We start from the raw sequence: 26,403 nt of genomic DNA on the forward strand, positions 1-26,403 counted from the left end.
ATTTTTTATAAAAATATACATACCAAAATACACATAAAATATTTAAATTTGTATTGAAATAAATATACAAAATGCATATAGAGTAAGGTAAATTTGTATTGAAAGAGATATTAAAAAATACATATAAAACAATGTAAATTTGTTTCAAAAAATATATACGAATCCACATAAAATAAAGTAGATTTCTATAGAAATATATATACAAAATACATATGAAATTATGTAAATACGTATAAAAATATATATACAAAATACATATCAAATAATGTAAATTCGTGTCAAAATAAAAAAACAAAATATCATGAAAAGAATGTGTATTTGTATGAAAATAGATAATAAATAATAAATTTGTATAAAATATATATGCAAGATACACATTAAATAATGTAAATATGTATAAAAAAGTATATACAAAAAACAAATAGAATAATGTAAAATCGTATCAAAATAAATACACCGAATTTTAATAAAATAATGTAAATTTGTATAAAAATAAAGATGCAAAATTCCCATCAAATAGCGCATTTCTTATAAAAATATATATACCAAAATACACATAAAATATTTAAATTTGTATTGAAATAAATATACAAAATGCACATACAATAACGTAAATTTGTATAGAAATGTAAATTTGTTTCAAAATATATATACGAATACAAATAAAAAAACGTAGATTTCTATAAAAATATATATACAAAATACACATAAAATTAAGGAAATACGTATAAAAAAATGTATACAAAATACACATAAAATAATGTAAATTCGAATTAAAATAAATAAACAAAATACCAATAAAAGAATGTGTATTTGGATAAATATAAATATACTAAATACACATACAAAATAAACATAAAATAAGGTAGATTTGTAATAAAATATATGTACAAAATACACATAAAATAATGTAAATTTATATGAAAATATATATACAAATACACATAAAATACCATGAATCTGTATAAAAATATATATTCAAAATAAATACTAAATAATATAAAATAATATACCAATACCAATAAAAGAATGTGTATTTCTATAAATATATATATACAAAATACACATTAAATAATATAAATTTGTTTAAAACTATACAAAATACACATGAAATGATGTAAATACGTATAAAAATATATATACAAAATACACATTAAATGATGTAAATTCGCGTCAAAATAAATAAACAAAATATCAATAAAAGAATGTGTATTTGTATGAAAATAGATATACAAAATACACATAAAATAACCTAAATTTGTACCAAACTATATACAAAAATACACAAAAATATTTTAAATTTGTATGAAAATAAATATACAAAATACACATAAAATTAGGTAAATTTGTATTGAAATACATACACAAAATACACATAAAATAATGTAAATTTGAATGAAAATACATAAACAAATACACTTAAAATAACGTAAATTTGTATAAAAAAATATGTACAAAACACAAATAGAATAATGTAAAATCGTATCAAAATAAATACACAGAATATTAATAAAATAATGTAAATTTGTATGAAAATAAAGAAGCAAAATACCCATAAAATTACGCATTTTTTTATTTATAAAAATATATATACCAAAATACACATAAAATGAAGTAGATACGTATAAAAAAATGTATACAAAATACACATAAAATAATGTAAATTCGTATCAAAATAAATAAACAAAATACCAATAAAAGAATGTGTATTTGTATGAATATAAATATACAAAATACACATAAAATAACGTAAATTTATATAAAACTATATACAAAAATACACAGAAGTAATTAAATTTGTATGAAAATATATACAAAATACACACGAAATAAGCTAAATTTGAATTGAAATATATATACAAAATACATGAAATTAAGTAAATTTGTATCAAAATATTTATACAAATACACATATAATAACGTAAATTTGTATGAAAATATATAAACAAAATACACATTAAATAATGTAAATACGTATAAAAAAATATGTACAAAATACACATATAATCATGTAATTCGTATCAAAATAAATAAACAAAATACCAATAAAATAATATAAATTTGTATGAGTAAACGTGTATGTTGCATATTTTTTCAGTTCAAATTTACCTTATTATATACGCATTTTGTATATCAACTTTAATACAAATTTAATTATTCGATGTGTATTTTTGTATCTATTTTTATAAATATATTCTCTATTTTTGGGGTATTTTGCATCTTTATTTTCATACAAATTTACATTATTTTATTGATATTCTGCTCATTCATTTTGATAGGAATTGACATTATTCTATGTGTATTTTGTATATATTTTTCATACAAATTTACGTTATTTTATGTGTATTTGTTTATATTTTGACACAAATTTACAATATTCTATGGGTAATTTGTATATACATTTAAAAAGAAATTTACCTAGTTTTATGTGTATTTTGTATATCTATTTTCATACAAACTCAAATTATTTCTATGTATTTTTGTATATATTTTAATACAAATTTTAGTTATGTTATGTGTATTTTGTAAATTTATTTTCATTCAAATATATATTATTTTATTGGTGTTTTCTTGATATATATTGATACGAATTTACATTATTTTATATGTACTTTGGGTATATATTTTTATACGCTTTTCCATTATTTAATATTTATTTTGAATATATATTTTTATACAAATTCATGGTATTTTATGTGTATTTGTATATATATTTTCATATAAATTTACATTATTTTATGTGTATTTTGTACATATATTTTATTACAAATCTACCTTATTTTATGTTTATTTTGTGTGTGTATTTTGTATATTTATATTTATCCAAATACACATTCTTTTATTGGTATTTTGTTTATTTATTTTAATTCGAATTTACATTATATTATGTGTATATATATATATATATATATATATATATATATATATATATATATATATATATATATATATATATATATATTTATAGATATATTATATATTTTTTTTGTATTCGTATATATATTTTGAAACAAATTTACATTGTTTTATATGTATTTTTGCATATCTCTTTCAATACAAATATACCTTATTGTATGTGCATTTTGTATATTTATTTCAATGCAAATTTAAAAATTTTATGTGTATTTGGTATATATATTTTATAAGATTACGAAAATTTGAATAAAAATATATACAAAAAAACAAAAAAATAAATTTCAATTTATATGAAAATAGATATACAAAATACAACTATAAGTAGTTAAATTTGTATTTAATTACATGTACAAAATACACATAAAATAATGTAAATTTGTATGAAATGAAAACAAATTCACATAAAATAACGTACATTTGTATAAAATAGATATACAAAATAATTTTATGTGTATTTTGTATATTTATTTTCATACAAATTTAAATTATTTTGTGTATTTTGTATATAGTTTATACAAACTTAGGTTATTTTATGAGTATTTTGTATATCTATTTTCATACAAATACACATTCGTTTATTGATATTTTGTTTATTTATTTTGACGAGAATTTAAATTATTTAATGTGTATTTTGTATATATATTTTTATACGTATTTACATCATTTTATGTGTATTTTGTATATATATTTCTATTGAAATCTACGTTATATTATGTGTATTCGTATATAGATTTTTTACAAATTTACAGTTTTATGTGTATTTTGCATATTTTTTCAATACAAATTTACGTTATTGTAAATGCATTTTGTATATTAATTTTAATACAAATTTAATTATTCTATGTGTATTTTTGTATATGTATTTTTATAAAAATATGCTTTATTTTATGGGTATTTTCCATCTTTATTTTCATACAAATTTACGTTATTTTATTGATATTCTGCTCATTCATTTTGATATGATTTGACATTATTCTATGTGTATTTTGTATATATTTTTCAAACAAGGTTAAGTTATTTTATGTGTATTTGTTTATATATTTTGACACAAATTTACAATATTTTATGGGTATTTTGTATATATATTTCAAAAGAAATTTACCTAGTTTGATGTGTATTTTGAATATCTATTTTCATACAAACTCAAATTATTTTTATGTATTTTTGTATATATTTCAATACAAATTTTAGTTATGTTATGTGTATTTTGTAAATCTATTTTCATTCAAATATATATTATTTTATTGGTATTTTGTTGATTTATATTGATACGAATTTACATTATTTTATATGTACTTTGTATATATATTTTTTATACGCATTTACATTATTTAATATTTATTTTGAATATATAATTTTATACAAATTCATGGTATTTTATGTGTATTTGTATATATATTTTCATATAAATTTACATTATTTTATGTGTATTTTGTACATATATTTCATTACAAATTTACCTTATTTTATGTTTATTTTGTATGTGTATTTTGTACATTTATATTTATACAAATACACATTCTTTTATTGGTATTTTGTTTATTTATTTTGTTTCGAATTTATATTATTTTATGTGTATTTTGTTTACATTTTTTATACGTATTTACCTAATTTTATGTGTATTTTGTATATATATTTTTAAAGATATCTACGTTATTTTATGTGTATTCGTATATATATTTTGAAACAAATTTACATTGTTTATATGTATTTTTGCATATCTCTTTCAATAAGTTTACCTTATTGTATGTGCATTTTGTATATTTATTTCAATACAAATTTAAATATTTTATGTGTATTTTGGTATATATATTTTTATAAGAAATGCGCTATTTGATGGGAATTTTGCATCTTTATTTTCATACAAATTTACATTATTTTATTAATATTCAGTGTATTTATTTTGATACGATCTTACATTATTCTATTTGTTTTTTGTATATATATTTTTTATACATATTTACATTATTTAATGTATATCTTGCATATATATTTCATACAAATTTATTATCTATTATTTATTTTCATACAAATACACATTCTTTTCATGATATTTTGTTCATTTATTTTGACACGAATTTACATTACTTAATATGTATTTTATATATATATTTTTATACGTATTTACATAATTTCATGTGTATTTTGTATATATATTTCTATAGAAATCTACGTTATTTTATATGTATTCGTATATATATTTTGAAACAAATTTACAATGTTTTATTTGTATTTTGCGTTTTTTTCAATACAAATTTACCTTATTGTATGTGTGCATTTTGTATATTAATTTTAATACAAATTTAATTATTCTATGTGTATTTTTGTATATGTATTTTTTTTAAAAAATATGCTTTATCTTATGGGTATTTTGCATCTTTATTTTCATACAAATTTAAATTATTTTATTGATATTCTGTGTACTTATTTTGATACGATTTTACATTATTCTATGTATAACAAAAATAAATACAGAATACACAAAAATAGATATGCAAAATACATATAAACAATGTAAATTTGTTTCAAAATATATATACGAATACACATGAAATAAGGTAGATTTCTATAAAGATATATACAAAATACACATAAAACTACGTAAAGACGTATAAAAAATGTATACAAAAATTAACATAAAATAATGTAAATTAGTATCAAAATAAATAAACAAAATACCAATAAAAGAATGTGTATTTGTATAAATATATATATACAAAATACACATTAAATAATATAAATTTGTTTAAAACTATACAAAATACACATGAAATGATGTAAATACGTATAAAAATATATATACAAAATACACATTAAATAATGTAAATTCGTGTCAAAATAAATAAACAAAATATCAATAAAAGAATGTGTATTTGTATGAAAATAGATATACAAAATACACATAAAATAACCTAAATTTGTATCAAACTATATACAAAAATACACAAAAATATTTAAATTTAAATTTACCTTATTGTATTTGCATTTTGTATATTTATTTTAATACAAATTCAAATATTTTATGTGTATTTTTGTATATATAATTTTAAAAAAAAGCATTATTTTATAGGTATTTTGCATCTTAGTTTTCATACAAATGTACATTATTTTATTAATATTCTGTGTATATATTTTGATACGATTTTATATTATACTATTTGTGTTTGGTATATATTTTTTTATACATATTTTCATTATTTAATGTGTATTTTTTATATATATTTTATACAAATTAACGTTATTTTAAGTGTATTTGTTTATATAATTTCATTCAAATTTACATTATTTTAAGTGTATTTTGTATATGTATTTAAATACAAACTTACCTAATTTTATGTGTATTTTGTATATTTATTTTCATACAAATTTAAATTATTTTTGTGTTTTTTTGTATAAACATATAGAGTAAATTTCTATGATTATATATATTCAAAATACATATAAAATTATGTAAATAAGTATAAAAATATATATATCAAATACACCTAAAAAAAATTAAATTCGTATCAAAATAAATAAACAAAATTCCGAGAAAAGAACGTATATTTGTAGGAAAATAAATATACAAAATACACATAAAATTACGAAAATTTGAATAAAAATATATACAAAAAAACAAAAAAATAAATTTCAATTTGTATGAAAATAGATATACAAAATACACATATAATTAGTTAAATTTGTATTTAAATACATGTACAAAATACACATAAAATAATGTAAATTTGTATGAAATGAAAACAAATTCACATAAAATAACGTACATTTGTATAAAATAGATATACAAAATATACATAGAATAATGTAAAATCGTATCAAAATAAATACACAGAATATTAATAAAATAATGTAATTTTGTATGAAAATAAAGATGCAAAATACCCATAAAATAAAGCATTTTTTTTAAATACATATACAAAAAATACACATAGAATAATTAAATGTGTATTAAAATTAATATACAAAATGCACGTACAAGAAGGTAAATTTGTATTGAAAAAATATACAAAATGCACATAAAAGTGTAAATTTGTTTCAAAATATATATACGAATACACATAAAATAACGTAGATTTCTATAGAAATATATATACAAAATACACAGGAAATGATGTAAATACGTATAAAAAAAAAAAAAAAATATATATATATATATATATATATATATATATATATATATATATATATACAAAATACACATTAAATAATTTAAATTCTCGTCAAAATAAATAAACAAAATATCAATAAAAGAATGTGTATTTGTATGAAAATAAATATACAAAATACTCATAAAATAACCTAAGTTTGTATAAAACTATATACAAAAATACACAAAAATAATTTAAATCTGTATGAAAATAAATATACAAAATACACATAAAATTAGGTAAATTTGTATTGAAATACATATACAAAATACACACAAAATAATGGAAATTTGAATGAAAATATATAAACATGTACACTTAAAATAACGTAAATTTGTATCAAATATATATACAAAATACACATTAAATAATGTAAATATGTATAAAAAAATATATACAAAACACAAATAGAATAATGTAAAATCGTATCAACAATAAATACACAGAATATTAATAAAATAATGTAAATTTGTATGAAAATAAAGATGCAAAATAGCCATAAAATAACGCATTTTCTATAAAAATATATATACCAAAATACACATAAAATATTAAAATTTGTATTAAAATAAATATAAAAAATGCACATACTATAAGGTAAATTTGTATTGAAATAGATATACAAAATACATATAAAACAATGTAAATTTGTTTCAAAATATATATACGAATACACATAAAATAACGTAGATTTCTATAAAAATATATACACATAAAATGAAGTAAATACGTATAAAAAAATGAATACAAAAAATACATAAAAATCGTATCAAAATAAATAAACAAAATACCAGTAAAAGAATGTGTATTTGTATAAATATAAATATACAAAATACTCATAAAATATCGTAAATTTGTATAAAACTATATACAAAAATACACAGAAGTAATTAAATTTGTATGAAAATATATATACAAAATACAGCTAAAATAAGCTAAATTTGATTTGAAATGTACATACAAAATACATAAAATATTGTAAATCTGTATCAAAATATTTATACAAATACATATAATAACGTAGATTTGTTTAAAAATATATAAACAAAATACACATTAAGTAATGTAAATACGTATAAAAAATATGTACAAAATACACATATAATCATGTAATTCGTATCAAAATAAATAAACAAAATAGCAATAAAATAATGTAAATTTGTATGAGAAAACATATACAAATAACGCAAATTTCTATAAAAATATATGTACAAAAATGCACATAAAATAAAGTAAATTTGCAAAAAAAATATATACAAAACACACTAAATAATGTAAATGCGTACATAAAATAAGCTAAATTTGTATAAAACTATATACAAAAATACACAAAAATAATTTAAATTTGTTTGAAAAGAAATATACAAAATACACATAAAATTAGGTAAATTTGTATTAAAATACATATACAAAATACACATCAAATAATGTAAATTTGAATGAAAATATATAAACAAATACACTTAAAATAGCGTAAATTTGTATAAAATATATGCAAGATACACATTAAATAATGTAAATGTGTATAAAAAATATATATACAAAAAACAAATAGAATAATGTAAAATCGTATCAAAATAAATACACAGAATATTAATAAAATAATGTAAATTTGTATGAAAATAAAGATGCAAAATTCCCAAAAATTATCGCATTTTTTTATAAAAATATATTTACCAAAATACACATAAAATATTTAAATTTGTATTGAAATAAATATACAAAATGCATATACAGTAAGGTAAATTTGTATTGAAAGAGATATTCAAAAATACATATAAAACAATGTAAATTTGTTTCAAAATATATATACGAATACACATAAAATAAAGTAGATTTCTATAGAAATATATATACAAAATACATATGAAATTATGTAAATACGTATAAAAATATATATACAAAATACATATCAAACAATGTAAATTCGTGTCATAATAAATCAACAAAATATCATGAAAAGAATGTGTATTTGTATGAAAATAGATAATAGATAATAAATTTGTATAAAATATATATGCAAGATACACATTAAATAATGTAAATATGTATAAAAAAGTATATACAAAAAACAAATAGAATAATGTAACATCGTATCAAAATAAATACACCGAATATTAATAAAATAATGTAAATTTGTATGAAAATAAAGATGCAAAATTCCCATAAAATAGCGCATTTCTTAAAAAAATATATATACCAAAATACACATAAAATATTTAAATTTGCATTGAAATAAATATACAAAATGCACATACAATAAGGTAAATTTGTATTGAAAGAGATATGCAAAAATATATATAAAACAATGTAAATTTGTTTCAAAATATATATACGAATACAAATAAAAAAACGTAGATTTCTATAAAAATATATATACAAAATACACATAAAATTAAGTAAATACGTATAAAAAAAATGTATACAAAATACACATAAAATAATGTAATTTCGAATCAAAATAAATGTAAATTTGAATGAAAATATAAAAACAAATACACTTAAAATAACGTAAATTTGTATAAAATATATATGCAAGATACACATTAAATAATGTAAATGTGTATAAAAAAATATATATACAAAAAACAAATAGAATAATGTAAAATCGTATCAAAATAAATACACAGAATATCAATAAAATAATGTAAATTTGTATGAAAATAAAGATGCAAAATTCCCAAAAATTTTCGCATTTTTTATAAAAATATATATACCAAAATACACATAAAATATTTAAATTTGTATTGAAATAAATATACAAAATGCATATACAGTAAGGTAAATTTGTATTAAAAGAGATATTCAAAAATACATATAAAACAATGTAAATTTGTTTCAAAATATATATACGAATACACATAAAATAAAGTAGATTTCTATAGAAATATATACACAAAATACATATGAAATTATGTAAATACGTATAAAAATATATATACAAAATACATATCAAATAATGTAAATTCGTGTCAAAATAAATAAACAAAATATCATGTAAAGAATGTGTATTTGTATAAAAATAAATAATAGATGATAAATTTGTATAAAATATATATGCAAGATACTCATTAAATAATGTAAATATGTATAAAAAAGTATATACAAAAAAAATAGAATAATGTAAATTCGTATCAAAATAAATACACCGAATATTAATAAAATAATGTAAATTTGTATGAAAATAAAGATGCAAAATTCCCATAAAATAGCGCATTTCTTATAAAAATATATATACCAAAATACACATAAAAATTTTAAATTTGTATTGAAATAAATATACAAAATGCATATACAATAAGGTAAATTTGTATTGAAAGAGATATGCAAAAATACATATAAAACAATGTAAATTTGTTTCAAAATATATATACGAATAGAAATAAAAAAACGTAGATTTCTATAAAAATATATATACAAAATACACATAAAATTAAGTAAATACGTATAAAAAAATGTATTCAAAATACACATAAAATAATGTAAATTCGAATTAAAATAAATAAACAAAATACCAATAAAAGAATGTGTATTTGGATAAATATAAATATACAAAATACACATACAAAATAAACATAAAATAACGTAGATTTGTAATAAAATATATGTACAAAATACACATAAAATAATGTAAATTAATATGAAAATATATATACAAATACACATAAAATACCATGAATTTGTATAAAAATATATATTCAAAATAAATATTAAATAATGTAAGAGCGTATAAAAATATATATACAAAGTACATATAAAATGAAAATTAAGATGCAAAATACCTATAAAATAACGCATTTTTTATAAAATTATTGATACCAAAATACACATAAAATATTTGAACTTGTATTAAAATAAATATACAAAATGCACATACAATAAGGTAAATTTGTATTGAAATAGATATGGAAAATACATATAAAATAATGTAAATTTGTTTCAAAATATATATACGAATACACATAAAATAACGTAGATTTCTATAAAAATACATATACAAAACACATAAAATTAAGTAAATACGTATAAAAAAATGTATACAAAATACACATAAAATAATGTAAATTCGTTTAAATGTAAATAAACAATATACCAATAAAAGAATGTGTATTTGTATAAATATAAATATACAAAATGCACATAAAATAACGTAAATTTATATAAAACTATATACATAAAATAACGCAAATTTCTATAAAAATATATGTACAAAAATGAACATTAGATAAATTTGCATAAAATATATATATACAAAACACATTAGATAATGTAAATGAGTATAAAAATATGTATACAAAATACCTATGAAATAATCTAAATTCGTATCGAATTAAATTAAGAAATACCAATAAAATAATGTAATTTTGGATGAAAATATATATACAAAATACACATAAAATAACCTAAATACAAATACAAATAGACACATAAAATAATTTAAAATTGAATGAAATAAATATACAAAATAAACATAAAATAAGGTAAATTTGTAATGAAATATATGAAAAAATACACATAAAATAATATAAATTTGTATGAAAATATATATACAAATACACATTAAATAACATGAATTTGTATAGATTTTGTATCAAAATATATACTTATACACACAATAAAATAACGTAATTTTTTTATGAAAATGTATATACAAAATACACATAAAATAATTTAAATACGTAGAAAAATATATATACAAAAAACACATAAAATAGTGTAAATATGTATGAAAATATATAAACAAATACACATAAAATAATGTAAATTTGGATAAAAAATATATACAAAATTAACATTAAATAATGTAAATATATATATATATATATATATATATATATATATATATATATATAATATATAAAAAAACACATAGAATAATGTTAAATCGTATCAAAATAAATAAAGAGAATATCAATAAAATAATGTAAATTTGTATGAAAATAAAGATGCAAAATATCCATATAATAACGCATATTTGCATAAAAATATATATACAAAAATACATAAAATAATTAAATTTGTATTAAAATAAATATACAAAATGCACGTACAATAAAGTAAATTTGTAATGAAATAGATATGCAAAATACACATTAATAATGTAAATTTGTATCAAAATATATATACGAATACTCATAAAATAGAGTAAATTTCTATGAAAATATACATACAAAATAGATATACAAAATACACATATAACTAGTTAAATTTGTATTTAAATACATGTACAAAAAACACATAAAATAATGTAGATTTGTATAAAACTATATACAAAAATACACAGAAGTAATTAAATTTGTATGAAAATATATATACAAAATACAGCTAAAATAAGCTAAATTTGATTTGAAATGTACATACAAAATACATAAAATATTGTAAATCTGTATCAAAATATTTATACAAATACATATAATAACGTAGATTTGCTTAAAAATATATAAACAAAATACACATTAAGTAATGTAAATACGTATAAAAAATATGTACAAAATACACATATAATCATGTAATTCGTATCAAAATAAATAAACAAAATAGCAATAAAATAATGTAAATTTGAATGAGAAAACATATACAAATAACGCAAATTTCTATAAATATATATGTACAAATATGCACATAAAATAAAGTAAATTTGCAAAAAAATATATATACAAAACACACACTAAATAATGTAAATGCGTAAATAAAATAACCTAAATTTGTATAAAACTATATACAAAAATACACAAAAATAATTTAAATTTGTTTGAAAAGAAATATACAAAATACACATAAAATTAGGTAAATTTGTATTGAAATACATATACAAAATACACATCAAATAATGTAAATTTGAATGAAAATATATAAACAAATACACTTAAAATAACGTAAATTTGTATAAAATATATATGCAAGATACACATTAAATAATGTAAATGTGTATAAAAAAATATATACAAAAACAAATAGAATAATGTAAAATCGTATCAAAATAAATACACAGAATATCAATAAATTAATGTAAATTTGTATGAAAATAAAGATGCAAAATTCCCAAAAATTATCGCATTTTTTATAAAAATATATTTACCAAAATACACATAAAATATTTAAATTTGTATTGAAATAAATATACAAAATGCATATACAGTAAGGTAAATTTGTATTGAAAGAGATATTCATAAATACATATAAAACAAAGTAAATTTGTTTCAAAATATATATACGAATACACATAAAATAAAGTAGATTTCTATAGAAATATATATACAAAATACATATGAAATTATGTAAATACGTATAAAAATATATATACAAAATACATATCAAATAATGTAAATTCGTGTCAAAATAAATAAACAAAATATCATGTAAAGAATGTGTATTTGTATGAAAATAGATAATAGATGATAAATTTGTATAAAATATATATGCAAGATACTCATTAAATAATGTAAATATGTATAAAAAAAGTATATACAAAAAACAAATAGAATAATGTAACATCGTATCAAAATAAATACACCGAAAATTAATAAAATAATGTAAATTTGTATGAAAATAAAGATGCAAAATTCCAATAAAATAGCGCATTTCTTATAAAAATATATATACCAAAATACACATAAAATTTTTAAATTTGTATTGAAATAAATATACAAAATGCACATACAATAAGGTAAATTTGTATTGAAAGAGATATGCAAAAATACATATAAAACAATGTAAATTTGTTTCAAAATATATATACGAATACAAATAAAAAAACGTAGATTTCTATAAAAATATATATACAAAATACACATAAAATTAAGTAAATACGTATAAAAAATGTATACAAAATACACATAAAATAATGTAAATTCGATTTAAAATAAATAAACAAAATACCAATAAAAGAATGTGTATTTGGATAAATATAAATATACAAAATACATATACAAAATAAACATAAAATAAGGTAGATTTGTAATAAAATATATGTACAAAATACACATAAAATAATGTAAATTTATATGAAAATATATATACAAATACACATAAAATGCCATGAATTTGTATAAAAATATATATACAAAATAAATATTAAATAATGTAAAAGCGTATAAAAATATATATACAAAGTACATATAAAATAATGTAAATTCGTATCAATATAAATCAACAACACACCAATAAAATAATATATATATGAATGAAAATAAATTTACAAAATACACATAACATAACTAAAATTTGTATTAAAATATATACAAAAATACATAGAAATAATTTGAGTTTGTATGAAAATAGATATACAAAATACACATAAAACTAGGTAAATTTCTTTTGAAATGTATATACAAAATAGCCATAAAATATTGTAAATTTGTGTCAAAATATATAAACAAATACACATAAAATAACGTAAATTTGTATGAAAAATATATACAAAATACACATAGAATAATGTCAATTCGTATCAAAATGAATGAGCAGAATATCAATAAAATAATGTAAATTTTTATGAAAATAAAGATGCAAAATACCAGAAATATAAAGCATATGTTTATAAAAATACAGATATAATAATACACATCGTATAATTAAATTTGTATTAAAATTAATATACAAAATGCGTATATAATAAGGTAAATTTGTATTGAAAAAATATGCAACACACGTTTACTCATACAAATTTATATTATTTTATTGGTATTTTGTTTATTTATTTTGATACGAATTACATGATTATATGTGTATTTTGTACACATTTTTTTTATACGTATTTACATTATTTAATGTGTTTATATATTTTCATACAAATTTACGTTATTATATGTGTATTTGTAAATATTTTGATACAAATTTACTTATTTCATGTATTTGTATATATATTTCAATTCAAATTTAGCTTATTTTGTGTGTATTTTGTATATTTTCATACAAATTTAATTACTTCTGTGTATATGTATATAGTTTTATATAAATTTACGTTATTTTATGTGTATTTTGTATATTTATATTTATACAAATACACATTCTTTTATTGGTATTTTGTTTATTTATTTTGATACTAATTTACATTATTTTATGTGTATATTGTATACATTTTTTGATAAGTATTTACTTCATGTTATGTGTATTTTGTATATATATTTATAGAAATCTACGTTATTTTATGTGTATTCGTATACATATTTTGGAACAAATTTACATTGCTTTATATGTTTTTGCGTATCTATTTCAATACAAATTTACCTTATTGTATGTGTTTTTATATATTTATTTTAATACAAATCTAATTTTTTTATGTGTATTTTGGTATATATATTTTTATAAAATAAAAAATGCGTTATTTTATGGGTATTTTGTCTTTATTTTCATACAAATCTACATTATTTTATTAATATTCTGTATATTTATTTTTATACGATTTTACATTATTATATTAGGGTTTTATATATATATTTTTTTTATACATATTTAATTTATTTTAATTGTATTTTTTTATGTTTTTTAATTCTATTTTTCATTATTTTATGTGTATTTTGTATGTATTTCCATAAATTTACCTAATTTTATGTGTATTTTGTATATTTATTTTCATACAAATTTAAAATATTTTTGTGTATTTTTGTATATAGTTTGATACAAATTTAGGTTATTTTATGTGTATTTTGAATATCTATTAAATATATATACAAAATACAAATGAAATTATGTAAATACGTATAAAAATATATATACAAAATACATATCAAATAATGTAAATTCGTGTCAAAATAAATAAACAAAATATCATGAAAAGAATGTCTATTTGTATGAAAATAGATAATAGATAATAAATTTGTATAAAATATATATGCATGATACACATTAAATAATGTAAACATGTATAAAAAAGTATATACAAAAAACAAATAGAATAATGTAAAATCGTATCAAAATAAATACACCGAATATTAATAAAATAATGTAAATTTGTATGAAAATAAAGATGCAAAATTCCCATAAAATAGCGCATTTCTTATAAAAATATATATACCAAAATACACATAAAATTTTTAAATTTGTATTGAAATAAATATACAAAATGCATATACAATAAGGTAAATTTGTATTGAAAGAGATATGCAAAAATACATATAAAACAATGTAAATTTGTTTCAAAATATATATACGAATACAAATAAAAAAACGTAGATTTCTATAAAAATATATATACAAAATACACATAAAATTAAGTAAATACGTATAAAAAATGTATTCAAAATACACATAAAATAATGTAAACTCGAATTAAAATAAATAAACAAAATACCAATAAAATATTGTGTATTTGGATAAATATAAATATACAAAATACACATACAAAATAAACATAAAATAAGGAAGATTTGTAATAAAATATATGTACAAAATACACATACAATAATGTAAATTTATATGAAAATATATATACAAATACACATAAAATACCATGAATTTGTATAAAAATATATATTCAAAATAAATATTAAATAATGTAAGAGCGTATAAAAATATATATACAAAGTACATATAAAATGAAAATTAAGATGCAAAATACCTATAAAATAACGCATTTTTTATAAAATTATTGATACCAAAATACACATAAAATATTTGAACTTGTATTAAAATAAATATACAAAATGCACATACAATAAGGTAAATTTGTATTGAAATAGATATGGAAAATACATATAAAATAATGTAAATTTGTTTCAAAATATATATACGAATACACATAAAATAACGTAGATTTCTATAAAAATACATATACAAAATACACATAAAATAAAGTAAATACGTATAAAAAATGTATACAAAATACACATAAAATAATGTAAATTCGTATAAATGTAAATAAACAATATACCAATAAAAGAATGTGTATTTGTATAAATATAAATATACAAAATGCACATAAAATAACGTAAATTTATATAAAACTATATACATAAAATAACGCAAATTTCTATAAAAATATATGTACAAAATACACATTAGATAAATTTGCATAAAATATATATACAAAACACACATTAGATAATGTAAATGAGTATAAAAATATGTATACAAAATACCTATGAAATAATCTAAATTCGTATCGAATTAAATTAAGAAATACCAATAAAATAATGTAATTTTGGATGAAAATATATATACAAAATACACATAAAATAACCTAAATACAAATACAAATATACACATAAAATAATTTAAAATTGAATGAAATAAATATACAAAATAAACATAAAATAAGGTAAATTTGTAATGAAATATATGAAAAAATACACATAAAATAATATAAATTTGTATGAAAATATATATACAAATACACATTAAATAACATGAATTTGTATAAAATTTGTATCAAAATATATACTTATACACACAATAAAATAACGTAATTTTTTATGAAAATGTATATACAAAATACACATAAAATAATTTAAATACGTAGAAAAATATATATACAAAAACACATAAAATAGTGTAAATATGTATGAAAATATATAAACAATACACATAAAATAATATATATATATATATATATATATATATATATATATAATATATATATATATATATATATATATATAAAAATATATACAAAAAACACATAGAATAATGTTAAATCGTATCAAAATAAATAAAGAGAATATCAATAAAATAATGTAAATTTGTATGAAAATAAAGATGCAAAATATCCATATAATAACGCATATTTGCATAAAATATATATACAAAATACATATAAAATAATTAAATTTGTATTAAAATAAATATACAAAATGCACGTACAATAAAGTAAATTTGTATTGAAATAGATATGCAAAATACACATTAATAATGTAAATTTGTATCAAAATATATATACGAATACTCATAAAATAGAGTAAATTTCTATGAAAATATACATACAAAATAGATATACAAAATACACATATAACTAGTTAAATTTGTATTTAAATACATGTACAAAAAACATAAAATAATGTAGATTTGTATGAAATGAAAAGAAATACATTTTATATAAAATATATATACAAAATACACATAGAATAATGTAAAATCATATCAAAATAAATACACAGAATATCAATAAAATAATGTAAATTTGTATGAAAATAAAGATGCAAAATACCCATAAAATAAAGGATATTTTTATAAAAATACATATACAAAAATACACATAGATTAATCAAATTTGTATTAAAATTAATATACAAAATGCACATACAATAAGGTAAATTTGTATTAAAAAAATATGCAAAATACACATAAAACAATGTAAATTTGTTTCAAAATATATATACGAATACACATAAAATAACGCAGATTTCTATAGAAATATATATACAAAATACACTTGAAATAATGTAAATACGTATAAAAATATATATACAAAATACACATTAAATAATGTTAATTCGTGTCAAAATAAATAAACAAAATATCATGAAAAGAAGGTGTATTTGTATGAAAATAGATATAGAAAATACACATAAAATAACCTAAATTTGTATAAAACTATATACAAAAATACACAAAAATAATTTAATCTTGTATGAAAATAAATATACAAAAAACATATAAAATTAGGTAAATTTGTTTTGAAATACATATACAAAATACACATAAAATAATGTAAATTTGAATGAAAATATATAAACATATAGACTTAAAATAACGTAAATTTGTATCAAATATATATACAAAAAACACATTAAATAATGTAAATATGTATAAAAAAATATATACAAAACACAAATAAAATAATGTAAAATCGTATCAAAATAAATACAGAAAATATTAATAAAATAATGTAAATTTGTATGAAAATTAAGATGGAAAATACCCATAAAATAACGCATTTTTTTTTAAATATATATATCAAAAAACAAAAAATATTTGATTTTGTATTAAAATAAATAGATATACAAAATACACATAAAATAAGCTAAATTTGAATTGAAATATATATACAAAATACATAAAATAATGTAAATTTGTATCAAAATACTTATACAAATACACATATAATAACGTAAATTTGTATAAAAATATATAAACAAAATACACATTAAATAATGTAAATACTTATAAAAAAAATGTACAAAATACACAAATAATCATGTAATTCGTATCAAAATAAATAGACAAAATACCAATAAAAAAATGTAAATTTCTATGAGAAAACATACAAAATACACATAAATAACGCAAATATCAATAAAAATATATATAATATAATATATTTTTATACATATTTAAAATATTTAATGTATATTTTGTATATATATTTTATCCAAATTTACGTTATTTTATATGTATTTGTTTATATATTTTCATATAAATTTACATTATTTTATGTGAGTTTTGTATATGTATTTCAATACAAATTTGCCTAACTTTATGTGTATTTTGCATATCTATTTTCAAACAAATTTAAATTATTTTTGTGTATTTTTGTATATATTTTTATACAAATTTTAGTTATTTTATTTGTTTTTTATATATATTTTCCTACAAATATACATTCTTTTATTGGAATTTTGTGTATATAATTTTATACGAATTTACATTATTTTATGTGTATTTTGTATATATATTTTTCTACTTATTTAAATTATTTTATGTGTATTTTATATATACATTTTCATAAAAATTTACGTTATTTTATTGTGTGTATTCGTATATATTTTGAAACAAATTTTATACAAATTCATGTTATTTTATGTGTATTTGTATATATATTTTCATACAAATTTATATTATTTTATGTGTATTCTTACATATATTTTATTACAAATTTACCTTATTTTATGTTTATTTTGTATATTTATTTCATTTAATATAATCAAATTTAAATTTATTGTATATGCATTTTGTATATTAATTTTAATACAAATTTAATTATTCTATGTGTATTTTTCTATATGTATTTTTATAAAAATATGCTTTATTTTATGGGTATTTTGCATCTTTATTTTCATACAAATTTACGTTATTTTATTGATATTCTGCTCATTCATTTGATACGATTTGACATTATTCTATGTGTATTTTGTATATATTTTCATACAAATTTACGTTATTTTATGTGTATTTGTTTATATATTTTGACACAAATTTACAATATTTTATGGGTATTTTGTATATATATTTCAAAAGAAATTTACCTAGTTTTATGTGTATTTTGAATATCTATTATCATTCAAACTCAAATTATTTTTATGTATTTTTGTATATATTTCAATACAAATTTTAGTAAGGTTATGTGTATTTTGTAAATCTATTTTCATTCAAATATATATTATTTTATTGGTATTTTGTTGATTTATATTGATACGAATTTACATTATTTTATATGTACTTTGTATATATATTTTTATACGCATTTACATTATTTAATATTTATTTTGAGTATATAATTTTATACAAATTCATGGTTTTTTATGTGTATTTGTATATATATTTTCATATAAATTTGCATTATTTTATGTGTATTTTGTACATATATTTTATTACAAAGTACCTTATTTTATGTTTATTTTGTAAGTGTATTTTGTACATTTATATTTATACAAATACACATTCTTTTATTGGTATTTTGTTTATTTATTTTGTTTCGAATTTACATTATTTTATGTGTATTTTGTTTACATTTTTTTTTACGTATTTACTTTTTTTTTTGTGTATTTTGTTTTTATTTTATAGAAATCTACGTTATTATGTGTATTCGTACATATATTTTGAAACAAATTTACATTGTTTTATATGTACAAAAAGGTAAATTTGTATTGAAATAGATATGCAAAATACATATAAAGCAATGTAAATTTGTTTCAAAATATGTATACGAATACACATAAAATAACGTAGATTTCTATAAAAATATATATACAAAATACACATAAAATGAAGTAAATACGTATAAAAAATGTATACAAAATACACATAAAATAATGTAAATTCGTATCAAAATAAATAAACAAAATACCAATAAAAGAATGTGTATTTGTATAAATATAAATATACAAAATACACATAAAATAACGTAAATTTATATAAAACTATATACAAAAATACACAGAAGTAATTAAATTTGTATGAAAATATATACAAAACACACACAAAATAAGCTAAATTTGAATTGAAATATATATACAAAATACATGAAATAAAATAAATTGGTATCAAAATATTTATACAAATACACATATAATAACGTAAATTTGTATGAAAATATATAAACAAAATACACATTAAATAATGTAAATACGTATAAAAAAATGTGTACAAAATACACATATAATCATGTAATTCGTATCAAAATAAATAAACAAAATACCAATAAAATAATATAAATTTGTATGAGTAAACGTGTATAAATATAAATGTACAAAATACACATACAAAATAAACATAAAATAAGGTAAATTTGTAATGAAATATATGAACAAAATACACATAGAATAATGTAAATTTATATGAAAATATATATACAAATACACATAAAATACCATGAATTTGTATAAAATTATATATTCAAAATAAATATTAAATAATGTAAATGCGTAAAAAATATATATAAAAGTACATATAAAATAATGTATTTCTTATCTTATCAATGAAAACCTTTACAATAAAACTATTATCCTATTAATGAATTTACCTTACCTATTAATAATAGTGTGCCTATCACAGTGAAATTCACCACATGCACGACTGCCAAGTCTCTTCCATTCGTCTACCATTCTATTAGCAAACCAATTCCTGCCTGCATGTTTAACAAATCAATATTGATCTAACGACCCATGGCTAAGAGTGCATTATATTTTCTTACTTATCAAGATTTATTTGCGGATAGTTGCAATTCAAAAGAATTAAGAATATTTTATCTATTCCTTTATAGTTAAGCAAATGGGCGCATGTTTGACCGAGTTGAAAAACTTACTAAATTTTATGCTCTATTTTGGAATATACTGTTTTAGATGAATGCATGTAGTTTTATGAAGCTTTTTCCCGCTTACAAGACCCACGAACATTTACATTTAACGGGGGACCCCTCGGGTATTAGTGGAGGATCCCCGATGGACTGTGAGGTATACGGCCCTGCCTTCATGCGTGGCTACGAAGACCGCTTCAGATTTTACATAAGACAAACGATATCAAATGTTGGCTTTACCATGTAGCAAATAGTTTAGTAATAGTAGTAGTAGTAGCAGTAGTGGTAGTAGTAGTATAGTAGTACAGTGGTAGTGGTAGTAAAAGTAATAGTAGAAGTAGTAGTAGTAGTAGTAGTAGTAGTAGTAGTAATAGTAGTAGTGGGTGCCGGACATACTCCCCCCTTAACATATTCCCTTTTGAACATTTCCCCCTCCGGACATTTCCTCTCATTCATCTATTTAATACGAGCGAAATAACAAATAAATGAATCGTAAAACAGACGACTAAAGAGAATGAACTAATAATAAACAAAAAAAAAAGGGATCAACACAACAAAATATGATAAACACAAAATACTGAAAAAAAAACTAAGTAACTATCTAACTGAATATCTAACCAGCTAACTCTTCCTAGCTGTCTGACTAGCTATTAACTAACTATTTAAGTACCTGCCTACCTGCCTGATTTGGTGTGGTTGTTTGTTCAGCTTGGTCACCTACATACAGAGGAAAGACTAAAAACCAAGGACAAAACATTTCAATCCGGCCAATCCCAAGGAGGTTAAATTAAACATTCCTCCCGGCCGTCAGCCTCCTTCTTGCCCCTTCAATGTTGGCGGACAGGGTGCCAGCGAGACCTCAAGCCGCGCGACCCAGGGCCTCATCCATCCTTGACCACCACCATAATAACCAGCACACCACGACCACCAATACCACCACCACAGCCACCGCCAAATCCACCACCATTACCACCACCAATGCTTACAAAAATGACACTCACCTGCTTCTACCTCCACCACCACCACCACCACCACTACAACCACCACCACCCCTGCCACCAGCCCTACCACTACCACCACAACCTCCACCACAATTACCATCACCACTACTTTCACAAATGACAGTCACCAACGTCCACTACCACCACCACCACCACCACCACAACCACAACCACCACTATCACCACCACTACCACTTCCACAAATGGCAGTCACCTCCTACAACTACCAGCACCACAGATACCACTACGACCACCACCACTACCACCATCACAGCTAAGTCACCACCATCACCACCCCCAACGCCTTTACCAGAGTAACTACCACTACCAACACCCTCCCCCCCACCACCACTACCACCATTACAGCTAAGTCACCACCACCATCACCACCGGCACCACCTTTACTTGGGTAATCACCACCACCACCACCACCACCATTACCACCACCAAACCAACATTTTTAAGAATTTTATGCGCTGTTGCGAAACCTCAAGTGGGTATAATGTAATTCACCTGTATATCTCTCTCTCTCTCTCTCTCTCTCTCTCTCTCTCTCTCTCTCTCTCTCTCTCTCTCTCTCTCTCTCTCTCTCTCTCTCTCTCTCTCTCTCTCTCTCTCTCTCTCTCTCTCTCTCTCTCTCTCTCTCTCTCTCTCTCTCTCTCTCTCTCTCTCTCTCTCTCTCTCTCTCTCTCTCTCTCTCTCTCTCTCTCTCTCTCTCTCTCTCTCTCTCTCTCTCTCTCTCTCTCTCTCTCTCTCTCTCTCTCTCTCTCTCTCTCTCTCTCTCTCTCTCTCTCTCTCTCTCTCTCTCTCTCTCTCTCTCTCTCTCTCTCTCTCTCTCTCTCTCTCTCTCTCTCTCTCTCTCTCTCTCTCTCTCTCTCTCTCTCTCTCTCTCTCTCTCTCTCTCTCTCTCTCTCTCTCTCTCTCTCTCTCTCTCTCTCTCTCTCTCTCTCTCTCTCTCTCTCTCTCTCTCTCTCTCTCTCTCTCTCTCTCTCTCTCTCTCTCTCTCACTCTCTCTCTCTCTCTCTCTCTCTCTCTCTCTCTCTCTCTCTCTCTCTCTCTCTCTCTCTCTCTCTCTCTCTCTCTCTCTCTCTCTCTCTCTCTCTCTCTCTCGTAATTTATTGTAAATATACACATTGAAAATGTCGTAAACATTGATAAATGCGAAAGCCAAAAGATTCAGCAGTGAAGCGAGATCCAATCTTTAGCACTTGCAAATATACTATGAACTAAAATGAATATTAAGTGGTATTTACAAGTCTGATCCAGGTACTCTAAGCACACCCAAACTTATGAAAAACGGTGAACTATGGTGTATCTGCGCCAATAGCATCAGACAACTATGTAACTATATATCTAGACTATCTATGTAACTCCTCATGCTCCTCTCACGCAATATTCCTACTTGTATCCTCATTACTGTATTTCTTCCTTCTCATTGTTACTTTCCCTTTCTCTCCCATCTTCACTTTTTTTACGCGCCATGTGTTGCGTTAACGTCGACTGCTGAGTTTATGGTGTGCCTGGAATAGAGGAGCCGAGGAAGCAATCATTTCTTGTAAAAGGGTCGGCGAGGTGCTGGTCCCTGTAGTGTGCTTTTCTGGTGTCTTTCTGGTGTTTTTGTTTCCCTATTTCAAGGATTAAAGCGTCATCATAACTTTACGAACATCCTTGATATCAATAATTTGCCTGTCTTCTCTTTACACTGTTGCTCCCTCTGTTTTCTCCTCAGCCGTATTGTTTTGTCGTCCGTGGTCTGCTTGTGCCTGTAGCTCAGAGGGAAAAGTTGGTCTTGATTTCAAAAGTTTGGAGAGTTTGGGAAATAATTGTTTCTTTTTGTGTGTCCGTGTGTGTGTGTGTGTGTGTGTGTGTGTGTGTGTGTGTGTGTGTGTGTGTGTGTGTGTGTGTGTGTGTGCTGCCAAAAAATATTAAATTGTGTTATGTTATCTTTCTCCTCTCGCCTCCTTCTTTTCCTCCTCCTCCTCCTCCTCCTTCTCCTCCTCCTCCTCCTCCTCCTCCCTGCCTCAAACGGCCCCGTGCGTTATCTGGCTGGTCACCTGTTTTTACCGTATCTGTTTGTCCTCCCTCGTCCGTTCTTTGATAAGCGAGGCAGCTTTCCTTTACCGTATTTTACTTTTTTTTTGTGATGCATCAGCTTGTTGTTCTGGCCGCTATGGAGGTGCTGCGATGTTTGTGTTGCTGTTCCATGGGCCTGTTTGACCTTTTGACCTCACCACACTTCACTCCTCCCGTGCAACATTACTATAGTCAGCTCAGTACTCCATTTCTTTACCACACCCACTCTTCTCTTTCTCGCCTTTCCAAAACTAGATAAGACGTTTCTCTTGTCTGACTTTGCTCCCCATTCCATGTCAATTCCGTTCTTACTTCGTTCCTCGTTAAAGATTTTCCTCCTCCTATTCATCCTTGTTCTCCATTTCTTTCTCATCTTCGTTTTCTTCTTGCTCGCCATATGTTGGGTTCATGTCGACTGGTTTCTTCTGCCGAGTTTATTCTGCGATTATCTTCACACTCTCTTTTTCTCACAGCCTCTCCGTGTCTCTTTTCTTCCCTCTTTGCGATGTTTCTCTCAATCCATCCTAGATCTGCGTTTCCTCCAAGTGTTTTCCCAAAGTGTGTGTGTGTGTGTGTGTGTGTGTGTGTGTGTCTGCGCACCCGTGTGTGGGCGTGGTTGCGTGGATCCAACACGACGTCACTCGGCTCCCCGGAGCGCCTAACTCTTTTAGCGAGAGTAATGTTATTTCGTAGACAGTAATTAAGAGACGGAATGTGATAGCTTAGTTTTGCTTTGTTCTTCGTGTCATGTAATATTTTTAATAGGAATGTCAGCGTCCATTTTTAATTAAGTCAACAATGCAGGGTTGGCCAAGGACGCAAAAGTATTCCCTTGCAATGTCTGCGTCCAAGTGTTCTCAGTAGAAGAGTATGTGTGATGAGGAAGTGCATCTTGATAAAATAAAAGTGTTATAACAACTGTCTGTATTTCTTTTTCGGTGTTGACATGACATTTATTTTTTCTATCTGTGTTACCGGCAAATGCATTTTAATTTAGACGTCAAATGAATTATGTCATGAATAAAAGCATTCATCACACTAATTTCGGAACGTTTAATGTTTACGAGTGATAAAAAGTCCATTAATATTGTCGCTTTTCTTCAATTTAAGCACCATCGGCTTCATTCTCGTTAATCGCTTTGGAAAAAAATGCAAATATTGTTCCCAGAATTGTAGCCAGTTTTGTACAACGATTACACACACACACACACACACACACACACACACTGGTACTTTCTAAAATATAAATTAATTCTGGGAAAGATTACTGTATAGTGTACATATTAACTGAAGATATGCGCAGGAGGAGGCGGAG

The sequence above is a fragment of the Eriocheir sinensis genome, chromosome 12 (genome assembly GCF_024679095.1).
Source record: "Eriocheir sinensis breed Jianghai 21 chromosome 12, ASM2467909v1, whole genome shotgun sequence".
Lineage (NCBI taxonomy): Eukaryota > Metazoa > Arthropoda > Malacostraca > Decapoda > Varunidae > Eriocheir > Eriocheir sinensis.